The following is a 17,983-nucleotide window of genomic DNA, read 5'->3' as shown; positions in this document are numbered from 1 at the left end:
GGTTGTTTCCAGGAGACCCTCGGCTCAAAAAAAGCAACAGGCGTCAATATATTAGTACCATAAAAATGCATAATAAAATAACAGCAGTATAAGAGATATGAAATACAGAATACGAAATACGAAATAGATGGCTGGTATAGTAAAACTAGCAGGTAAAGCCCTGCATCAATAGCCGACCAATGACATTCTTAGTCTAACTCCTAACTGGCTAGTCTCACTCTATTGTGCTGTAGAAATATTCACAACTTTCCCCTAGCCTACAACCTTAATGTTCGACCTCCATAATTCCCTGTCAAGGGCCAAGTCCTCCGTAACCCTAAGTCGTGCCATGTCCTGTCTGATCACCTCTCCCCAATACTTCTTAGGTCGCCCTCTACCTCTCTGCGTGCCCACTACAGCCAGTCGCTCATACCTCCTCACCGGTGCATCAGTGCTCCTCCTCTATGAATTTTATTATATAGAACTGTAGAGGAGCTATTTCATCTAAGTTTAGTCGTAATTTTAGATCATTACTCGATTATAACCGCCCGTCTTTAGTGGTTTTGCTGGAAATCCACTGTCAAACACATCAGACTTTGAATGAGGATTTTAATTTCACTGGCATGATCGAAGTGGCAGCAATAGGTCAGTCAGGTGGTATTGTATTATTATGGCTTACTGACGCCCTTACCATTGAACATGTGGCAACGACTGCACATGAAATTCACTGTCACATTCTAGTACACCCCTCTTCATTTAAGTGGTTGTTTACTGCTATTTATGCAAGCACTTATTTGGTAAATAGGCAGACTTTATGGCAAAACCTTAGGTGTGTATTTGATAATTATAAAGGACCATGGCTTATAGGTGGAGATTTAATGAAATAATTACTTCCACTGATAAATTTGGAGGCCTACCTATTAATAATTCACGAGCAAATAAATTTTTGGAATGTTTAAATTATTGTCACCTAACTGATTTAGGATACAAAGGCAGTCGTTACACTTGGACAAATGGTAGACATAATAAGTACAACATTCTTGAACGCATTGATCGTATTAATGCAAATTATGAGTGGCTTTCAAACTACCCTGAAGCTTTAGTTACACATCTCCCACATACGCATTCCGATCATTGTCTCCTGTTATTAAAATTAAAACATTGTGTATTACCTTGATTTTTTTTAAGATTTGAGACGATATGGACTACACATCCTCAATTTCCTAGTATAGTCAAACAAGCATGGCTGGATAATTTAATGTTACTTCCAGCCATAACAAATTTCACTGACATGGTCCAAGAATAGAATACTTTCACTTTTGGTAACATATTTAAACGAAAGAGGAAGATTTTGGCTAGATTAAATGGTATTCAATCTTCTTTTAACTACCCTACTAGCCAGTTCTTACATAATTTAGAGCATCAATTAAAACTGGATTTTAACCACATATTAAAGCTTGAGGAGGACTTTTGGAAGTTAAAGTCCCGTATTAGTTAGTTAAATGATTGTGATGCAAATACAAAATTTTCCATCTTACAATGTTAAATCGTCAAAGACATAATCGTTTAACAACTCTACAAGATCAAGGGGGAAATTGGATCACAGATCCACATCTCATTAGGAATAATATTACACATTATTATCAAACTCTGTTCAACACCCAACAAATTTCTTCTAAAAAACACACCACAATACAACCCTCTAATGTTTTAACTCCTCAGGATTGTTTATCATTATCCAAACCGTTACAAGATCATGAAATTCTAACCGCAATCCATTCCTTCAAACCATTAAAAGCACCTGGACTAGATGGTCTTCACCCGTTTTTTTATCAAAAATATTGGGACATCATAGGTAGCTCTGTCAAGTATTTTTGTCATAAAATTTTCCTAGATCATCAAATAAATCCTACCATTAACACTACTTACATATGTATAATTCCTAAACTTAAGCACTGCTACAATATCTCAATATTGACCTATCAGTCTTTGTAATATTATTTACAAAATTATAACCAAGATAATCGTAAATAAACTAAAACCAATCGTGGAACACATTATTCATCCAACTCAATCTAGTTTCCAAAAGAACAAAAGAGCACCTGATAATGCTCTTATTGTTCAGGAAATCATTACAAAATTCCAAAGATTGAAGGGGAATAATTTAAATATGCTTCTTAAATTGGACTTTGAAAAGGCTTTTGACAAAATATAATGGTCTTTCATTCATAACTCTTTAATAACTTTAAATTTTCCTCCAAATTTTATTAAATTTATTATGTCTTGCATAACAACAACATCCACTTCAATTTTAATTAATGGAAACCCTACTGAATATTTCACACCAACCAGAGGCATACGACAGGGGGATCCACTATCACCTTATCTTTTTATCATTTGTCTAGAAATGCTTTCACGAAAAATAAATATGGAAGTGGATTACAATAATTGGTTACCATTAGCCTTGGCCAACAGAGGTCCTCAACTATCTCATTTATTTTTGCTGACGATATTATTCTCACAACCAAAGTAACACCTACTAAGTGCCAATCAATTCTTCATACTTTGGCTCAATTCACTAAATTATCTGGACAAACAATTAACTTTGACAAGTCACAAATTTTTTTCTCAAAAAACTGCACCACTCCTACTAGAACCTCTATACTACAACTTTTTCACATGAATAATGGCAAAAGTTTTGGTAAATATGTAGGATTCCCTATTTTCATAAAGCAACCAACAAAAAGGGATTGCCAATTCTTAATTGACAATTTTAAAACTAAGTTAGCAGGTTAAAAAACTAATTTTTTATCTAAAGCAGGAAGGACTACCTTAATTCGCTCTACTTTAAATCACCTTCCTAATCATCTTATGCAATACATTAAAATTTTTACTTATATACTATCCCACCTCAATCCTACTAAAGAAATTTTCTCTGGGGAACATCTCCTCAGAAGAAAAAATTACACCTCATTAATTGGAGCACAATTACTCAACCTTTAGCCCAAAGGGGTTTAGGAATACAAAATCTATCTACTAAGAACAAAGCCCTACATGCAAGTCTTGCATGAAGACTATTTCAAAATCCATACCAACTATGGGCACAGGTGCTCCTACACAAGTATCTACGACCATCAAACTCAATTAAAACTAATGTCTCCTCTACTTGGCATAATATCATGAATGGATGGTCTTACTGTCAACTAGGATATAAATGGAATATTACAAACGGACAAAATATTAAGTTCTAGTCGGATCCTTGGATCCAGCCTAATTTACTACTTTGTAACTGCCTAACGGGACTTCTCCCTTGTTTTGAGGGAAAAAAACTAGTCTCTAACTACTACTACAATCATAGGTGGCACCTTGACAAATTACCTTTTGTTATACCAAATCAATTACAATCTAACATCCTAAATATCTACTTGCCTTTTTCACCTATAACACATGACAAATATATTGGGCAAATACACAAAATGGTCAATTTTCGGTTAAATCTATTTATAATTCTCTTATCAAACCCATGACCTCACAGTATTCTTATAAGTGGATTTGGACACTTCTCATTCTTCCAAAAATATCTTTCTTCCTCTGGTTAATTTGCCATAATAGATTACCCACAGCGGTGTACCTTACAAATTTAGGAATCCTAAATTCATCTTTATGCCCACAATGTCATCTGGCCCCTGAAAATATCATTCATCTCTTTTTTGAATACTCACATACAACTCAATTATGGAATGACCTTCATCACTCTTTTCCTCATCCTAATTTCACTACATCCCCAACACTTAATATCAATTGGTTACACCAATTTATACACACACTTATACCATCTACTCCCCATAAAATACCTTCTACACCTTTTATTCCATTTGTACTATGGCACATTTGGATTATAAGAAATAATAAAACTTTTGAACATCAATGACTTCCTTTGAATCTTCATTTCATAACAAATATGGCAGCTGAATATTATTTTCTAACCACCCCAAAGTCAACACATAAGTGTGTAACTCCTCTTTATATAAAATGGCATCCTCCCACATGTTCTACTTATAAATTAAACATTGATGGCTCGTGCTCTAATATACAATAAAGGTATGGTATTGGAGGCATTTTTCGCAACCATCAAGGCAATTGGATTTTAGGTTTCTCAGGCAAAGCAAACCCAGGTACAAGTGTTCAAACAAAATTTGTTGCACTCCTTATGGGGTTAAAACTGGCAGTGCAACAACACCTCCAACCTCTCATTATCGAAACAGATGCACATGCAATCCTAGGTATGTTTCACTCAACTACTATGCACTACACTAACATCCTTAACGATTGCAGGTTACTCCTCCTACAGCTGGATAACCCTCATATATTATCCATCTACAGAGAGCAGAATTGTGTTGCAGATACTTTAGCTAAATATGGATCCATCCATGCACAAGAGCAGTGCATACTTTTTGACACACCGCCATCTTTTGCAGAGTCTCCATATCATAACGACTGTAGCGGTATATTACAAAGGAGACTTGTTCCAGTAACTTCCAGTACTTCAACATAACTGCACTTTGCTACTAATAGTTTGTGTAATAGATGTATAAACTCTAATGATATTAGTCTAGTATCTACTTTTAATTTCCAGTCTACTAATGCTTTCCCTAGAGGAAGCTTGTTTGTAAACCCTAGTTTATCAACTATGATGCCTCTTATGCATCTACTACATTCTCATGTAACTGGTTAGTTTATATATAATATAAGTACATCCTTTTGACCAAAAAAAGGGCGCAATGAAGTTTAATTTAATTAATAAAGGATATAAAAGTCGACTAATATTTCGAGATATTTTTTGTCGTTCAACATTTAGCGTGGAACATTCGTGCTTTTATAATAACTAGTTTTTATGTACGTGCGATGCACGTAAATCTCTATTCCGTTATTTATGTGAAAGAATATATAATTATAATTATTAAGACAATATTTACAAGAAAAATAATCATATCATAATGACGTGGAAAAAATGCAACTATCATTTAAATGTTGAAATTAATTTTACTTACATTAACATAATATTTGATGATTAGATATCGTCTGAGCTACAAAGATTATAAATTTAGTTAAGCTACATAATATTTGTGTCGTATCTTACCTAATACTTGATGTTTTTAGTGTATGTTCCCTTCTATCACTTTGGCCGTTTTGCCATCACTCATCACCAGATATCTTGTTATTGTCATATTGATATCTCTTGAAAGTCCAACATATAATTGTTCGTATGAGAAAACATATTGTGTTATTGTTTAGGCATGTGCTTCATTTATTGTCATTACAAAACAAAAGTGTATTGGAAAGAATGATCTTTATTTTTTGGAGGCGAAAGTTTATTTGGAAATATGGCATTATTATCAAAACCTGTACCTACCATCTTTGTAAATTATGTAAGCCATTTGAGAGATCCAATTATTCAGTTGGATGCATTTTTCTTCAAAATCAATCGTCTCTTAAGGACTTTATTTTTATTTGATTTGAAATAAATATCTTTTTGAGAAGCATCCGCATAGCAGCATTGGGCTCTTTATCTTGTTGACGATCCTACACGTACAAACATTATGTTGAGAATAAAACACGTGATGAATAACATAAGACCAATGTTAATATACACAGTACATATACAAGATATGAATATGTACATCATGACAATAGAAGTCATCTCAAAATAGTTATAACTTTGTCATGATCTCTGCTTTTTTATTATTCTTATCCCATATAAACAAAGTTAAAATTAGAACTGCTATAACTGTAATTTGAAAGGAATCCTTCGCGATTCTAAAACATGTATTTAAGCTGTATGATAACACCGATTCAATTTGGTTTTGGACAATTTACTTGTGAAATAATTTCTATCAGTTTAAATACTTTTCTTTAGCTATGTTGCTTCAACTTTTTCTCCAACTCAAATTCATATTCCTTTCACAATTTTACTTCATAGTCCAAGTCTAATATTTTAATTTTATTCGAAATGAAATTATTGTTTGAAGGAATAACACAAAGTTAATCTGACATGGAGTCAGATACAAAGTCTCAATTGATTTTAGATTCCAAAGGTTATATTGCAACGATTACGACGAAGCATCTGAAGGAAGAAATATTGTTGTCCAAAAAAAAGCTACTATACAAAGCGTCCGTTATCCAAGAAGATGTAGGCCAACGATAAAATCCCAAAATAATTTGACCCGAAATTAACTTTGTAGGCTAAGTGTATGCTTAATTTAAATCGGAAAAGAATTCCAATCTTAGGTAATTTACAATTATATTCTTAAATTATACAAATATTCAAGGTTATAAAAGTCAATCAATGTTTCAGGGATATTTAAAAGTCGTTCAACATTTAACATAAATCATTCGTGCTTTTATAATAACTAGTCTCTATTTCACGTGCCTCACACGTGTAGCCCTGACCATTTATTTAAGTCAATAAGCACTTATATTTCGAGTTAAATATTTTAATTTGGATACTTGTGTTAGAGTGTTCTTATTTCTAGATTTTGAGTATGTAATATTGAGTACGTAAATATGAAAATTGGATTGTATCTAAATTTCTTTTTTACATTCATATTTTTAGAATAATATACTTGCTCTGGTCCATTTTATACTGCACATTTTTTAGTTCGTTACAAAAAAAAGGAACGACATATTTTACATTTAATTATAAACTTATTATTTCACCCTTAATTAGATGATTTACAATGCACAAATAACTATAATTTTAACTTTCTTAAACTATATGCCCAGTTAACCCCGCCAGCAGGTGGCGTTTGATTTTTAAAAAAGGAGTGTGTACTCCAATTACTTCGCCTATATAATTCTTATCTTACGATGAACAAAGCATACTTATAACTAAGATTTTCTCTTTTTGGCTTGGTTCAAATTTTCTTGAATTCAACTGTGACGACCCGACCAGTCATCACAGTTGAATTCAAGGAAATTTGAACCGAATGTAAACTTATGTGTTAGAGAGCTCAGATGTGAGTTTTGATGGTTCGGTTATCTTCGGGGGGTGATTTATGACTTAGGAATGTGATCGGAATTGGTTCTGGAGGTCCCGTGTAGAATTAAACTTGAATTGGCGAAGTTAGTATTTTGGCGATTTCCGGTTGGTAGGTGAGATTTTGATCCGAGGGTCGGAATGGAATTTCGAGAGTTGATGTAGCTTTTTTATGTCATTTTTTATGTGTGTGCAAAATTTTAGGTCATTCGGACGTGGTTTGGTTGGGTTTTTGATCGAAAGCGTATTTCGGAAGTTTTTAGAAAACTTAGGCTTGAATTCAATGTGAATTGATGGATTTGGTGTTGTTTGAGGTATTTTGATGATTGGAACAAGTTTGAATGAGGTTTTAGGATTTGTTGGTGCTGTCGGTTGAGGTCCTGGAGGCCTCGGGTAAGCTTCAGATGGTCCATCGGACCATTTTAAAGTTCGAAAGTTGTAGAAAAATCTGCCCAGCTGTTGCATAGAATTATCTCTTCGCGTTCACGAGAGGAGCCTCGCGTTCGCGTAGAAGAATTTGAGGAAGGCCAGAATTAAGCCTTCGCGTTCACGAGAGGTGCCTCGCGTTCGCGGAAGGCTAGGAGTTTGTGCTTCGCATTCGCATGAGGCTCTCCGCATTCGCGTATAAGGATTTGGGGTCCAGTGAAATTTGCTCTTCGCGTTCGCATCAGGTATCTCGCGTTCGCGAAGGTCAAGGCGGAAGAGGCATCGCGTTCGCGACTAGCGTGTTGCGTTCGCATAAGGTAAAAGTTGGTCAACGTAAATTTGTGCTACGCGAACGCGAGAGGTTGACCACGTTCGCGGAGAAGGAAGGGTCAGACTTGGGCAGAAAGTTTATAAGTTATTTCATCTGCGATTTTGAGTCATTTTCCTCCATAGTTGAGCATTTTGAGAGCTTTTGAGGGTGATTAAAGAAAGATTCAAGGAGAATTGATTGGAGGTAAGATTTTTGAACCTAAAACGTGATTCTACTGTGAAATTAACCTAGAAATTCATGAAACTTAAGCTAAAAATGGAAGAACTAGGGCTTGGGATTTTGAACTTTTGAATTGGGAGTTGAAGGACCATTTGAGGTCGGATTGGAGAACTTTTGATATGTATGAACTTGTGGGATGATAAGGAATCTAATGATGTGAAAATTTATGAGTTTCGAGAAGTGGGCCCGGGGCTCGGGGTTTGCTAATTTTGGGATTTTTGATATTTTCGATCGTTTTCGCTTGGGCTTTGTTCCCTTAGCATATTGTAACGTATTCGTTCTGCTTTTGGTTAGATTCGACGCACGTGGAGGCCAATTCGAGGGGCAAAGTCATCGCGAGCTAGAGTTGTAGCCGGTTCGAGGTGAGTAATAATTGTAAATGATGTCCTGAGGGTTTGAAACTCCGGATTGCACATCGTAGTGCTATATTGAGGTGAGACACGCGCTTGATGATGAGCGTGGAGTCATTTACTATTGAGGATTGTGACTTGGTCCGTCCCGATTGATGATTTTACCGCGTATTTGACTGAAACTTGTTTGTTATCATCATGATTTGGGTTGATTGCCATATTTAGGCTTCGTGCCAACTATTTGAACCCTTCGGAGATTTTTATCACAATTTCCTCACTGTATTGATTTATCACTTGAACTCAGTCTTGTTGATATTTACTGTTTTTTTTACAAACTCAGTCATTATTTCTCATATTTGAAACTTAAATGATATCTCTAAAAGATGTTTTGGACTGAGAACTACTGTTTTACTAATGCCCGAAGGGGCTTGTGATGATTTTCGGACTGAGTGAGGCCGAGGGCCATATGTGAGGATATGTTGAGCGATATGAGGCCGAGGGTCTGAGATACTTTTTATATGCCACAAGGTGACTTGAGTGATATGAGGCCGAGTGCCGAGTGATGTGAGGTCGAGTGCCGAGAGATGATGCCACGAGGTGGCTTGATATAGCGTTTGGGCCGTAAGGGGCCCCTCCGGAGTCTGTACACCCACAGTGAGCGTGGGTACCCATCATGATCTGAGAGTGAGCCCGAGGGGTTGAAACTGTACTAAGAGTGAGCCCGAGGGGCTGATACTGTTCTGAGCGATTGTTACTGTGCCCGAGGGGCGTATTTCTACTTGTTATTTACCTACTAAATTACCTGTTTTACTTGGTTTAAAGGAATTTCATTTGACTTCCTCACTGTGCTTTAAGTGATTTTTCTACTTGATATAGAATTACTTTGTGTCTTTATGTATTTTCTTGTTTTCAGCCATTATTTATATTTATTACTCACTAGGTCGGAGTACTCACATTACTCCCTACACCGTGTGTGCAGATTCAGGCATCACAGAGTTCGCTCCTGAGTGTTGTTCCTCCCAGTCCTAGCAGTGTTATCGGAGATTACGAGGTAGTTGTCGGCGTCTGCAGCCACCGTGCCTCCCTTATCTTACTATTTTCATGTCCTCAAACTTCTGTATCAGATTTCGTATCTAGTATACTGGTGTCCGGATTTATTAGTTGCTCATGACTTGTGACACCCCGGTTTAGGCTGTGTCGGGAAGGTTTCTACTGTTGTTATCGTTATTTCCGCAAATTATGGTTATTATATCATATTTTAGAACTATTTATGGTATTTAACTGTTTAAATGAGGTGTTCTATTTTGGTTTGGCTGGCCTTGTCTTCACGAGAGGCGCCATCACGACCGGGTTCGGGGTTAGGGTCGTGACAAATTGGTATCAGAGTCTAGGTTACTTAGGTCTCACGAGTCATGAGCATGTTTAGTAGAGTCTCACGGATCGGTACAAAGACGTCTGTATTTATCCTCGATAGGCTACAGAACCTTTAGGAAAAACATCATATCCTTGAAATTCTTGTCATGTGACCTTGTTGATCCGAGAACTAAACTTTTGTTATTCTACTCTCTCACAGATGGTGAGGACACGAGCTACCTGATGAGGTGGATGACCACCAGTGCCACCAGCTAAGACCATCATAGGCCGTGGACGCGGTCGTGGTCATGGTAGAGGAAGAGCAGCAAGGGCAGCACCTATAGATCCACCAGCTGCCCTAGCTCTGGATTAGGCTCCAGCTATGGATGCTCCAACAGCACCAGTTCAGGCACCAGTTGTGCCCATCGTGATTCCGGGTCTTCAGGAGGCCTTGGCACAGATCTTATCAGTTTGTACTGGCCTGGCTCAGGCAGTTTCAGCCACTACAACAACAGCTATTTCACAGGATGGGGGAGGCAATCAGACCCCCACTGCTCGCACGCCTGAGCAGGTAGTGCAGGGACTTCAGACATCGGGGGCACCTCCAGCCCAGCCGGTTGCACCAGCTCAGGAGTTTGTTATGCCAGTTATGCCGGATGATGAGCAACGTCGTCTTGAGAGATTTGGTAGACTCCAGCCTCCGTCATTCAGTGGTGCTGAGGGCGAGGATGCCCAGGGTTTTCTAGATAAGTGTCAGCGGATGCTTCGTACAACAGGGATTCTCGAGTCTAATAGTGTGGCATTTACCACCTTTCAGTTTACTGGGGTTGCCTTCACTTGGTGGGAGGCGTATGAGAGGCATAAGTCGGTTGGTGCACCGCCCCTTACCTGGCAGGAGTTCTCCACTCTCTTATTGGAGAAGTATGTACCGCAGTCCCGTAGAGAGGAGCTATGTAGATAGTTTGAGTGGTTGAAGCAGGGGGATATGACTGTGTCACAGTATGAGGCGAGGTATTCTGAGTTGGCTCGTCATGCCATCTTTATGGTTCTAACAGATCGTGAGAGGATCAGGAGATTCGTTGATGGCCTTAACTACCATATCTGTATTCTTATGACCAGAGAGAGAGAGTATTGGGTGCTAGGTTCGAGGAGGTGGTTGATATCGCTCGCGAGATTGAGACAGTTCGCTGTCAGGATCGAGAGGAGAGGGAGGCCAAGAGGCTTCAAGGATCTGGCAGTTATAGTGGTGCTCCTTCGAGGGGCCAGCTCCAGCATGGTAGAGGTCGTTCTTTCAAGCCTGCTCAGTCAGCCCGTCCAGAGTATCACGGGGCATCTTCAGTTCGTGGTTATCATGGGTCTCAGCAGGGCCAGCCTTCACTCAGCTCCCTCCCAGCTCAGAGTTCATCTCGTGCCCCGTTAGCTCAGGGTTCTTCTATGCCGAGTGCATCATCTAGTCACTCTGGTGCGAGGGGTTCCCTTCAGTCCCCTTCTTCAGCACCTGAGAGTTGTTTTGAGTGTGGAGAGTTTGGGCATGTGTGGAGGCAGTGTCCTCGTCGTGTTGCTAGTTCGTCCCAACAGAGGGGTCAACCCTCGACTTCTACTCCAGTTACTTCACCACCTGCCCAGCCAGCTAGGGGTGGAAGTCAGGCAGCCAGGGGTCGCCCCAGAGGGGGAGGTCGATTAGGGTGCGGTCAGGCCCGTTTCTATGCACTTCCAGGCAGGCCAGATGCCATTGCTTCAGATGCTGTCATTACAGGTATTGTCTCAGTCTGCCACAGGGATGCCTATGTATTATTTGATCCCGGTTCCAACTTTTCTTATGTGTCATCATACTTTGCTCGTTACTTGGGTATGCCCTGTGAGTTTCTTGCTTTACCTGTTCATGTATCTACCCCGATGGGCGATACTGTTGTTGTAGACCGTGTGTACCGGTCATGTGTGGTGACTATAGGGGGTTTGGAGACCCGAGTAGATCTATTGCTATTGAGCATGGTGGATCTTGATGTCATTTTAGGCATGGATTGGCTATCTCCGTATCGTGCTATTCTAGACTGTTATGCTAAGATAGTCACTTTGGCTACGCTGGGTGTACCGCTGATCGAATGGCGTGGTGTGACTGATTATATTCCTAGTAAAGTGATATCTGTCTTGAAGGCCCAATGTATAGTTGGGAAGGGTTGTCTTTCATATCTAGCGTTTGTGAGGTATGTTGGAGCTGAGACTCCCAGTATTGATTCTGTTCCAATTGTGAGGGATTTTCCCAGTGTGTTTCCTACAGACCTGTCGGGTATGCCACCGGACAGGGATATTGATTTTGGTATTGACTTGGTGTTGGGAACTCAACCCATTTCTATTCCACCATATCGTATGGCACCAGCGTAGTTGAAAGAAATGAAGGAGCAGCTTCAGGAACTCCTAGATAAGGGGTTCATTCGGCCTAGTGTGTCACCTTGGGGTACGCCAATCCTGTTTGTGAAAAAGAAGGATGGCACCATGAGAATGTGCATTGATTATAGGCAATTGAACAAGGTAACAATTAAGAACAAGTATCCTTTGCCTCACATTGATGATTTATTTGACTAGTTTCAGGGAGCGAGAGTGTTCTCCAAGATTGATCTTCGTTCGGGTTATCACCAGTTGAAGATCAGGGATTCAGATATTCTTAAGACTGCTTTCAGGACTAGATATGGTCATTATGAGTTCCTTGTGATGTCTTTCGGGCTAACCAATGCCCCAGCAACTTTCATGCATTTGATGAACAACGTGTTCTGGTCTTATCTTGATTCGTTCATTATAGTATTCATTGATGATATTCTGGTATACTCGCGTAGTCAGGAGGAGCACGCAGAGCATTTGAGAGTTGTGTTATAGAGATTGAGGAAAGAGAAGCTTTACACAAAATTCTCCAAGTGTGAGTTTTGGCTCAATTCAGTGGCTTTCTTGGGGCACGTGGTGTCCAGCGAGGGTATTCAGGTTGATCCAAAGAAGATAGAGGCGGTTCAGAGTTGGCCCAGACCGTCCTCAACCATAGAGATTCGTAGCTTTCTTGGTTTGGCAGGCTATTATCACCGGTTTGTTCAGGGATTCTCATCTATCGCATCGCCCTTGACCAAGTTGACTCAGAAGGATGTTTCATTTGTATGGTCGGACGAGTATGAAGAGAGCTTTCAGAAGCTCAAGACAGCTTTGACCATAGCTCTAATATTGGTTTTTCCATCAGCTTCAGGTTCATATACTGTGTATTGTGATACCTCGAGAGTTGGGATTGGTCGTGTATTGATGCAGGAGGGTAGGGTTATTGCTTATGCTTCTCGTCAGTTGAAGCCCCATGAGAAGAACTACCCCATTCATGATTTGGAGTTGGCTGCTATAGTTCATGCATTGAAGATTTGGAGGCACTACCTGTATGGCGTATCTTGTGAGGTATTCACTGATCATCGCAGTCTTCAGCATTTGTTCAAGGAAAAGGATCTTAATTTGAGCCAGCGAAGATGGTTAGAGTTCCTTAAGGACTATGATATCACCATATTGTACCATCCGGGAAAGGACAATGTAGTGGCCAATGCTTTGAGCCGAAAGGCAGTGAGTATGAGGAGTTTGGCATACATTCCAGTTGGGGAGAGACCTCTTGCAGTTGATGTTCAGCCCTTGGCCAATCGGTTTGTGAGGTTGGATATTTCGGAGCCCAGTCGGGTGTTGGCATGTGTGGTTTCTCGGTCTTCCTTATATGATCGCATCAGAGAGCGCCCGTATGATAATCCGCATTTGCTTGTCCTTAAGGACAGAGTTCAGCATGATGATGCTAGAGATGTGACCATTGGTGATGATAGGGTATTGAGGATGCAGGGCCGGATTTGTGTGCCCAATGTGGATGGGCTTAGAGAGTTGATTCTAGAGAGGCCCATAGCTCACGGTATTCCATTCATCCGGGTGCCACAAAGATGTATTAGAATTTGAGGCAGCACTATTGGTGGAGAAGAATAAAGAAAGATATTGTGGGATTTGTAGCTCGATGTCTCAATTGTCAGCAGGTGAAATATGAGCATCAGAGACCAGGTAGCTTGCTTCAGCAGATGGTTATTCCTTAGTGGAAGTGGGAAAGGAGCACTATGGACTTTATTGTTGGACTTCCACGGACTTTGAAGAAGTTCGATGCTATTTGGGTGATTGTGGATCGGCTGACCAAGTCCGCGCACTTCATTCTTGTGTGTACTACCTATTCTTCAGAGCGGTTAGCAGAGTTATATATCCGAGAGATTATTCGGCTGCATGGTGTTCCAGTTTCTATCATTTCAGATCGGGGTACTCAGTTTACTTCCCAGTTTTGGAAGTCTATTTAGCGAGAGTTGGGTACTCAGGTAGAGTTGAGCACAGCTTTTCACCCTCAGATGGACGGGCAGTCCGAGCGTACTATTCAAATACTGGAGGACATGTTGCGTGCTTATGTTATTGATTCGGAGGTTCATGGGGATAAGTTTCTACCGCTTTCAGAGTTTGCCTACAACAACAGCTACCAGTCGAGTATTCATATGGCTCCATATGAGGCTTTGTATGGGAGGCGATGTAGATATCTAGTCGGTTGGTTCGAGCCCGGCGAGGCTAGGCTATTGGGGATAGATTTGGTTCAGGATGCCTTAGAGAAGGTGAAGGTTATTTAGGAGAGGCTTCGTACAGCGCAATCGCAACAGAAGAGTTATGCGGATCGGAAGGTTCGAGATGTGTCCTACATGGTTGGCGATAAGGTTTTGCTGAAGGTTTCACCCATGAAGGGTGTTATGAGATTTGGAAAGAAAGGAAAATTGAGTCCTCGATTCATTGGGCCTTTTGAGGTGCTTTGGAGGATTGGGGAGGTGGCTTATGAGCTTGTTTTGTCACCCAGCCTATCGAGTGTGCATCCGGTATTTCATGTTTCTATGCTCCGAAAGTATATTGGGGATCCGTCTCATGTTTTGGACTTCAGCACGGTTCAATTGGAGGAAGATTTGACCTATGATGTGGAGCTAGTGGCTATTTTGGGTCATCAGATTCGGAAGTTGAGGTCAAAGGATATAGCTTTAGTGAAAGTGCAATGGAGAGGTCGGCCCGTGGAGGAGGCTACCTGGGAGACCGAGCGGGAGATGCGGAGCAGATATCCTCACCTATTCGAGGTTTCACGTATGTTTCTTGACTCGTTTGAGGACAAACGTTTGTTTAAGTTGGGGAGGATGTGACGACCCAGCCAAACGTCTCATGAGTTACCGCTCCATTTTCCCCCATTTCTGCTTCTTTGTGCTTCGTTATCCGCGTTTTATGTGATCGAGTTGATTAGTTTGCGTTCGGGATGGATTTGGTAAGAAATGAGATACTTAGTCTCTTTTAAGAAGGTTTAAGTTGGAAAAGTCAAACGGATGTAGACTTATGTGTTAGAGTGCTCGGATGTGAGTTTTGATGGTTCGGTTAGCTTCGGGAGGTGATTTATGACTTAGGAGTGTGATCGGAATTGGTTCTGGAGGTCCCGTGTAGATTTAGACTTGAATTGGCAAAGTTAGTATTTTGGTGATTTCCGGTTGGTAGGTGAGATTTTGATCCGAGGGTCGGAATGGAATTCCGAGAGTTGTTGTAGCTTCGTTATGTCATTTGTGATGTGTGTGCAAAATTTCAGGTCATTCGGACGTGGTTTGGTTAGGTTTTTGATTGAAAGCGTATTTCGGAAGTTTTTAGAAAACTTAGGCTTGAATTCAATGTGAATTGATGGATTTGGTGTTGTTTGAGGTGTTTTGATGATTGGAACAAGTTTGAATGAGGTTTTAGGATGTGTTGGTGCTGTTGGTCGAGGTCCTGGAGGCCTCGGGTGAGCTTCGGATGGTCCATCGGACCATTTTGGAGTTCGAAAGTTGCAGAAAAATCTGCCCAGCTATTGCAGAGAATTATCTCTTCGCATTCGCGAGAGGAGCCTCGCGTTCGCGTAGAAGAATTTGAGGAAAGCCAGAATTAAGACTTCACGTTCGCGAGAGGTGCCTCGCGTTCGCGGAAGGCTAGGAGTTTGTGCTTCGCATTCGCATGAGGCTCTCCGCGTTCACGTATAAGGATTTGGGGTCCAGTGGAATTTGCTCTTCGCGTTCGCATCAGGTATCTCGCGTTCGCGAAGGTCAAGGCGGAAGAGGCATCGCGTTCGCATCTGGTGTGTTGCATTCACATAAGGTAAAAGTTGGTTAACGTAAATTTATGCTACGCGAACGCGAGAGGTTGACCGCGTTCGCGAAGAAGGAAGAGTCAGCCCTGGGCAGAAAGTTTATAAGTTATTTCATCTGCGATTTTGAGTCATTTTCCTCCATAGTTGAGCATTTTGAGAACTTTTGAGGGTGATTAAAGAAGGATTCAAGGAGAATTGATTGGAGGTAAGATTTTTGAACCTAAAACGTGACTCTACTGTGAAATTAACCTAGAAATTCATGGAACTTAAGCTAAAAATGGAAGAACTAGGGCTTGGGATTTTGAACTTTTGAATTGGGATTTGAAGGACCATTTGAGGTCGGATTGGAGAACTTTTGATATGTATAAACTCGTGGGGTGATAAGGAATCTAATGATGTAAAAATTTATGAGTTTCGAGAAGTGGGCTCGGGGCTCGAGTTTTGCTAATTTCGGGATTTTTGATATTTTTCGATTGTTTTTGCTTGGGCTTTGTTCCCTTAGCATATTGTGACGTATTCGTTCTACTTTTGGTTAGATTCGACGCACATGGAAGCCAATTCGAGGGGCAAAGGCGTCGCGAGCTAGAGTTGTAGCCGGTTCGAGGTGAGTAATGATTGTAAATGATGTCCTGAGGGTTTGAAACCCTGGATTGCACATCGTGGTGCTATATTGAGGTGAGACACGCGCTTGATGATGAGCGTGGAGTCGTTTACTATTGAGGATTGTGACTTAGTCCATCCCGATTGATGATTTTACCGCGTATTTGACTGAAACTTGTTTGTTATCATCATGATTTGGGCTGATTGCCATATTTAGGCTTCGTGCCAACTATTTGAACCCTCTAGGGATTTTTATCACTATTTCCTCACTGTATTGATTTATCACTTGAACTCAGTCCTGTTGATATTTACTGTTTTTTACAAACTCAACCACTTTTACTCATATTTGAAACTTAAATGATATTTCTAAAAGATGTTTTGGGCTGAGAACTACTGTTTTATTAATGCCCGAGGGGCTTGTGATGATTTTCAGACTGAGTGAGGCCGAGGGCCATATGTGAGGATATGCTGAGCGATATGAGGCCGAGAGACTGAGATACTTTTTATACGCCACGAGGTGGCTTGAGTGATGTGAGGCCGAGTGCCGAGTGATGTGAGGCCGAGTGCCGAGAGATGATGCCACGAGGTGTCTTGATATAGCGTTTGGGCCGTAAGGGCCCTTTCGGAGTCTGCACACCCACAATGAGCGCGGGTACCCATCATGATCTGAGAGTGAGCCCGGGGGGCTGATACTGTTCTGAGCGATTGTTACTGTGCCCGAGGGGCGTATTTCTACTTGTTATTTACCTGCTAAATTACTTGTTTTACTTGGTTTAAAGGAATTTCATTTGACTTCTTCACTGATTTACTGCTTTAAGTGATTTTATTGCTTGATATAGAATTGCTTTGTGCCTTTACGTGTTTTCTTACTTTCAGCCATTATTTATATTTACTACTCACTAGGTCGGAGTACTCACATTACTCCCTGCACCGTGTATGCAGATTCATGCATCGCAGAGTCCACTCCTGAGTGTTGATCCTCATAGTCCAGGCAGTGTTTTCGGAGACTACGAGGTAGCTGTCGGCGTCCACAGCCCCCGTGCCTCCCTTATCTTACTATTTTCATGTCCTTGAACTTCTGTATCGGATTTCGTATCTAGTAGACTGGTGTCTGGATTTATTAGTTGCTCATGACTTGTGACACCCCGGTTTGGGCTATGTCGGGATGGTTTCTACTGTTGTTATCGTTATTTCCGCAAATTATGGTTATTATATCATGTTTTAGAACTATTTATGGTATTTAACTATTTAAATGAGGTGTTCTGTTTTGGTTTGGCTGGCCTTGTTTTCACGAGAGGCGCCATCACAACCGGGTTCGGGGTTAGGATCGTGACATCAACTTAACCTCTATGTTTTGCAATGAAAGTCTCTCATTGGAATCAAAAGTTTGTTCACATACCACAAGTTAAACCTTAAAAAAAAACTTTAATAAAGATAAGATGACTATAATAAGGAGTATTGGATTCGAAGCAATAACTATTATTTTAATTGAGTAAGACTATTAATTATCATGATTC

Source organism: Nicotiana sylvestris, chromosome 6 (genome assembly GCF_000393655.2).
Source record: "Nicotiana sylvestris chromosome 6, ASM39365v2, whole genome shotgun sequence".
NCBI classification, from domain to species: domain Eukaryota; kingdom Viridiplantae; phylum Streptophyta; class Magnoliopsida; order Solanales; family Solanaceae; genus Nicotiana; species Nicotiana sylvestris.
This window is presented reverse-complemented; position numbering follows the sequence as displayed.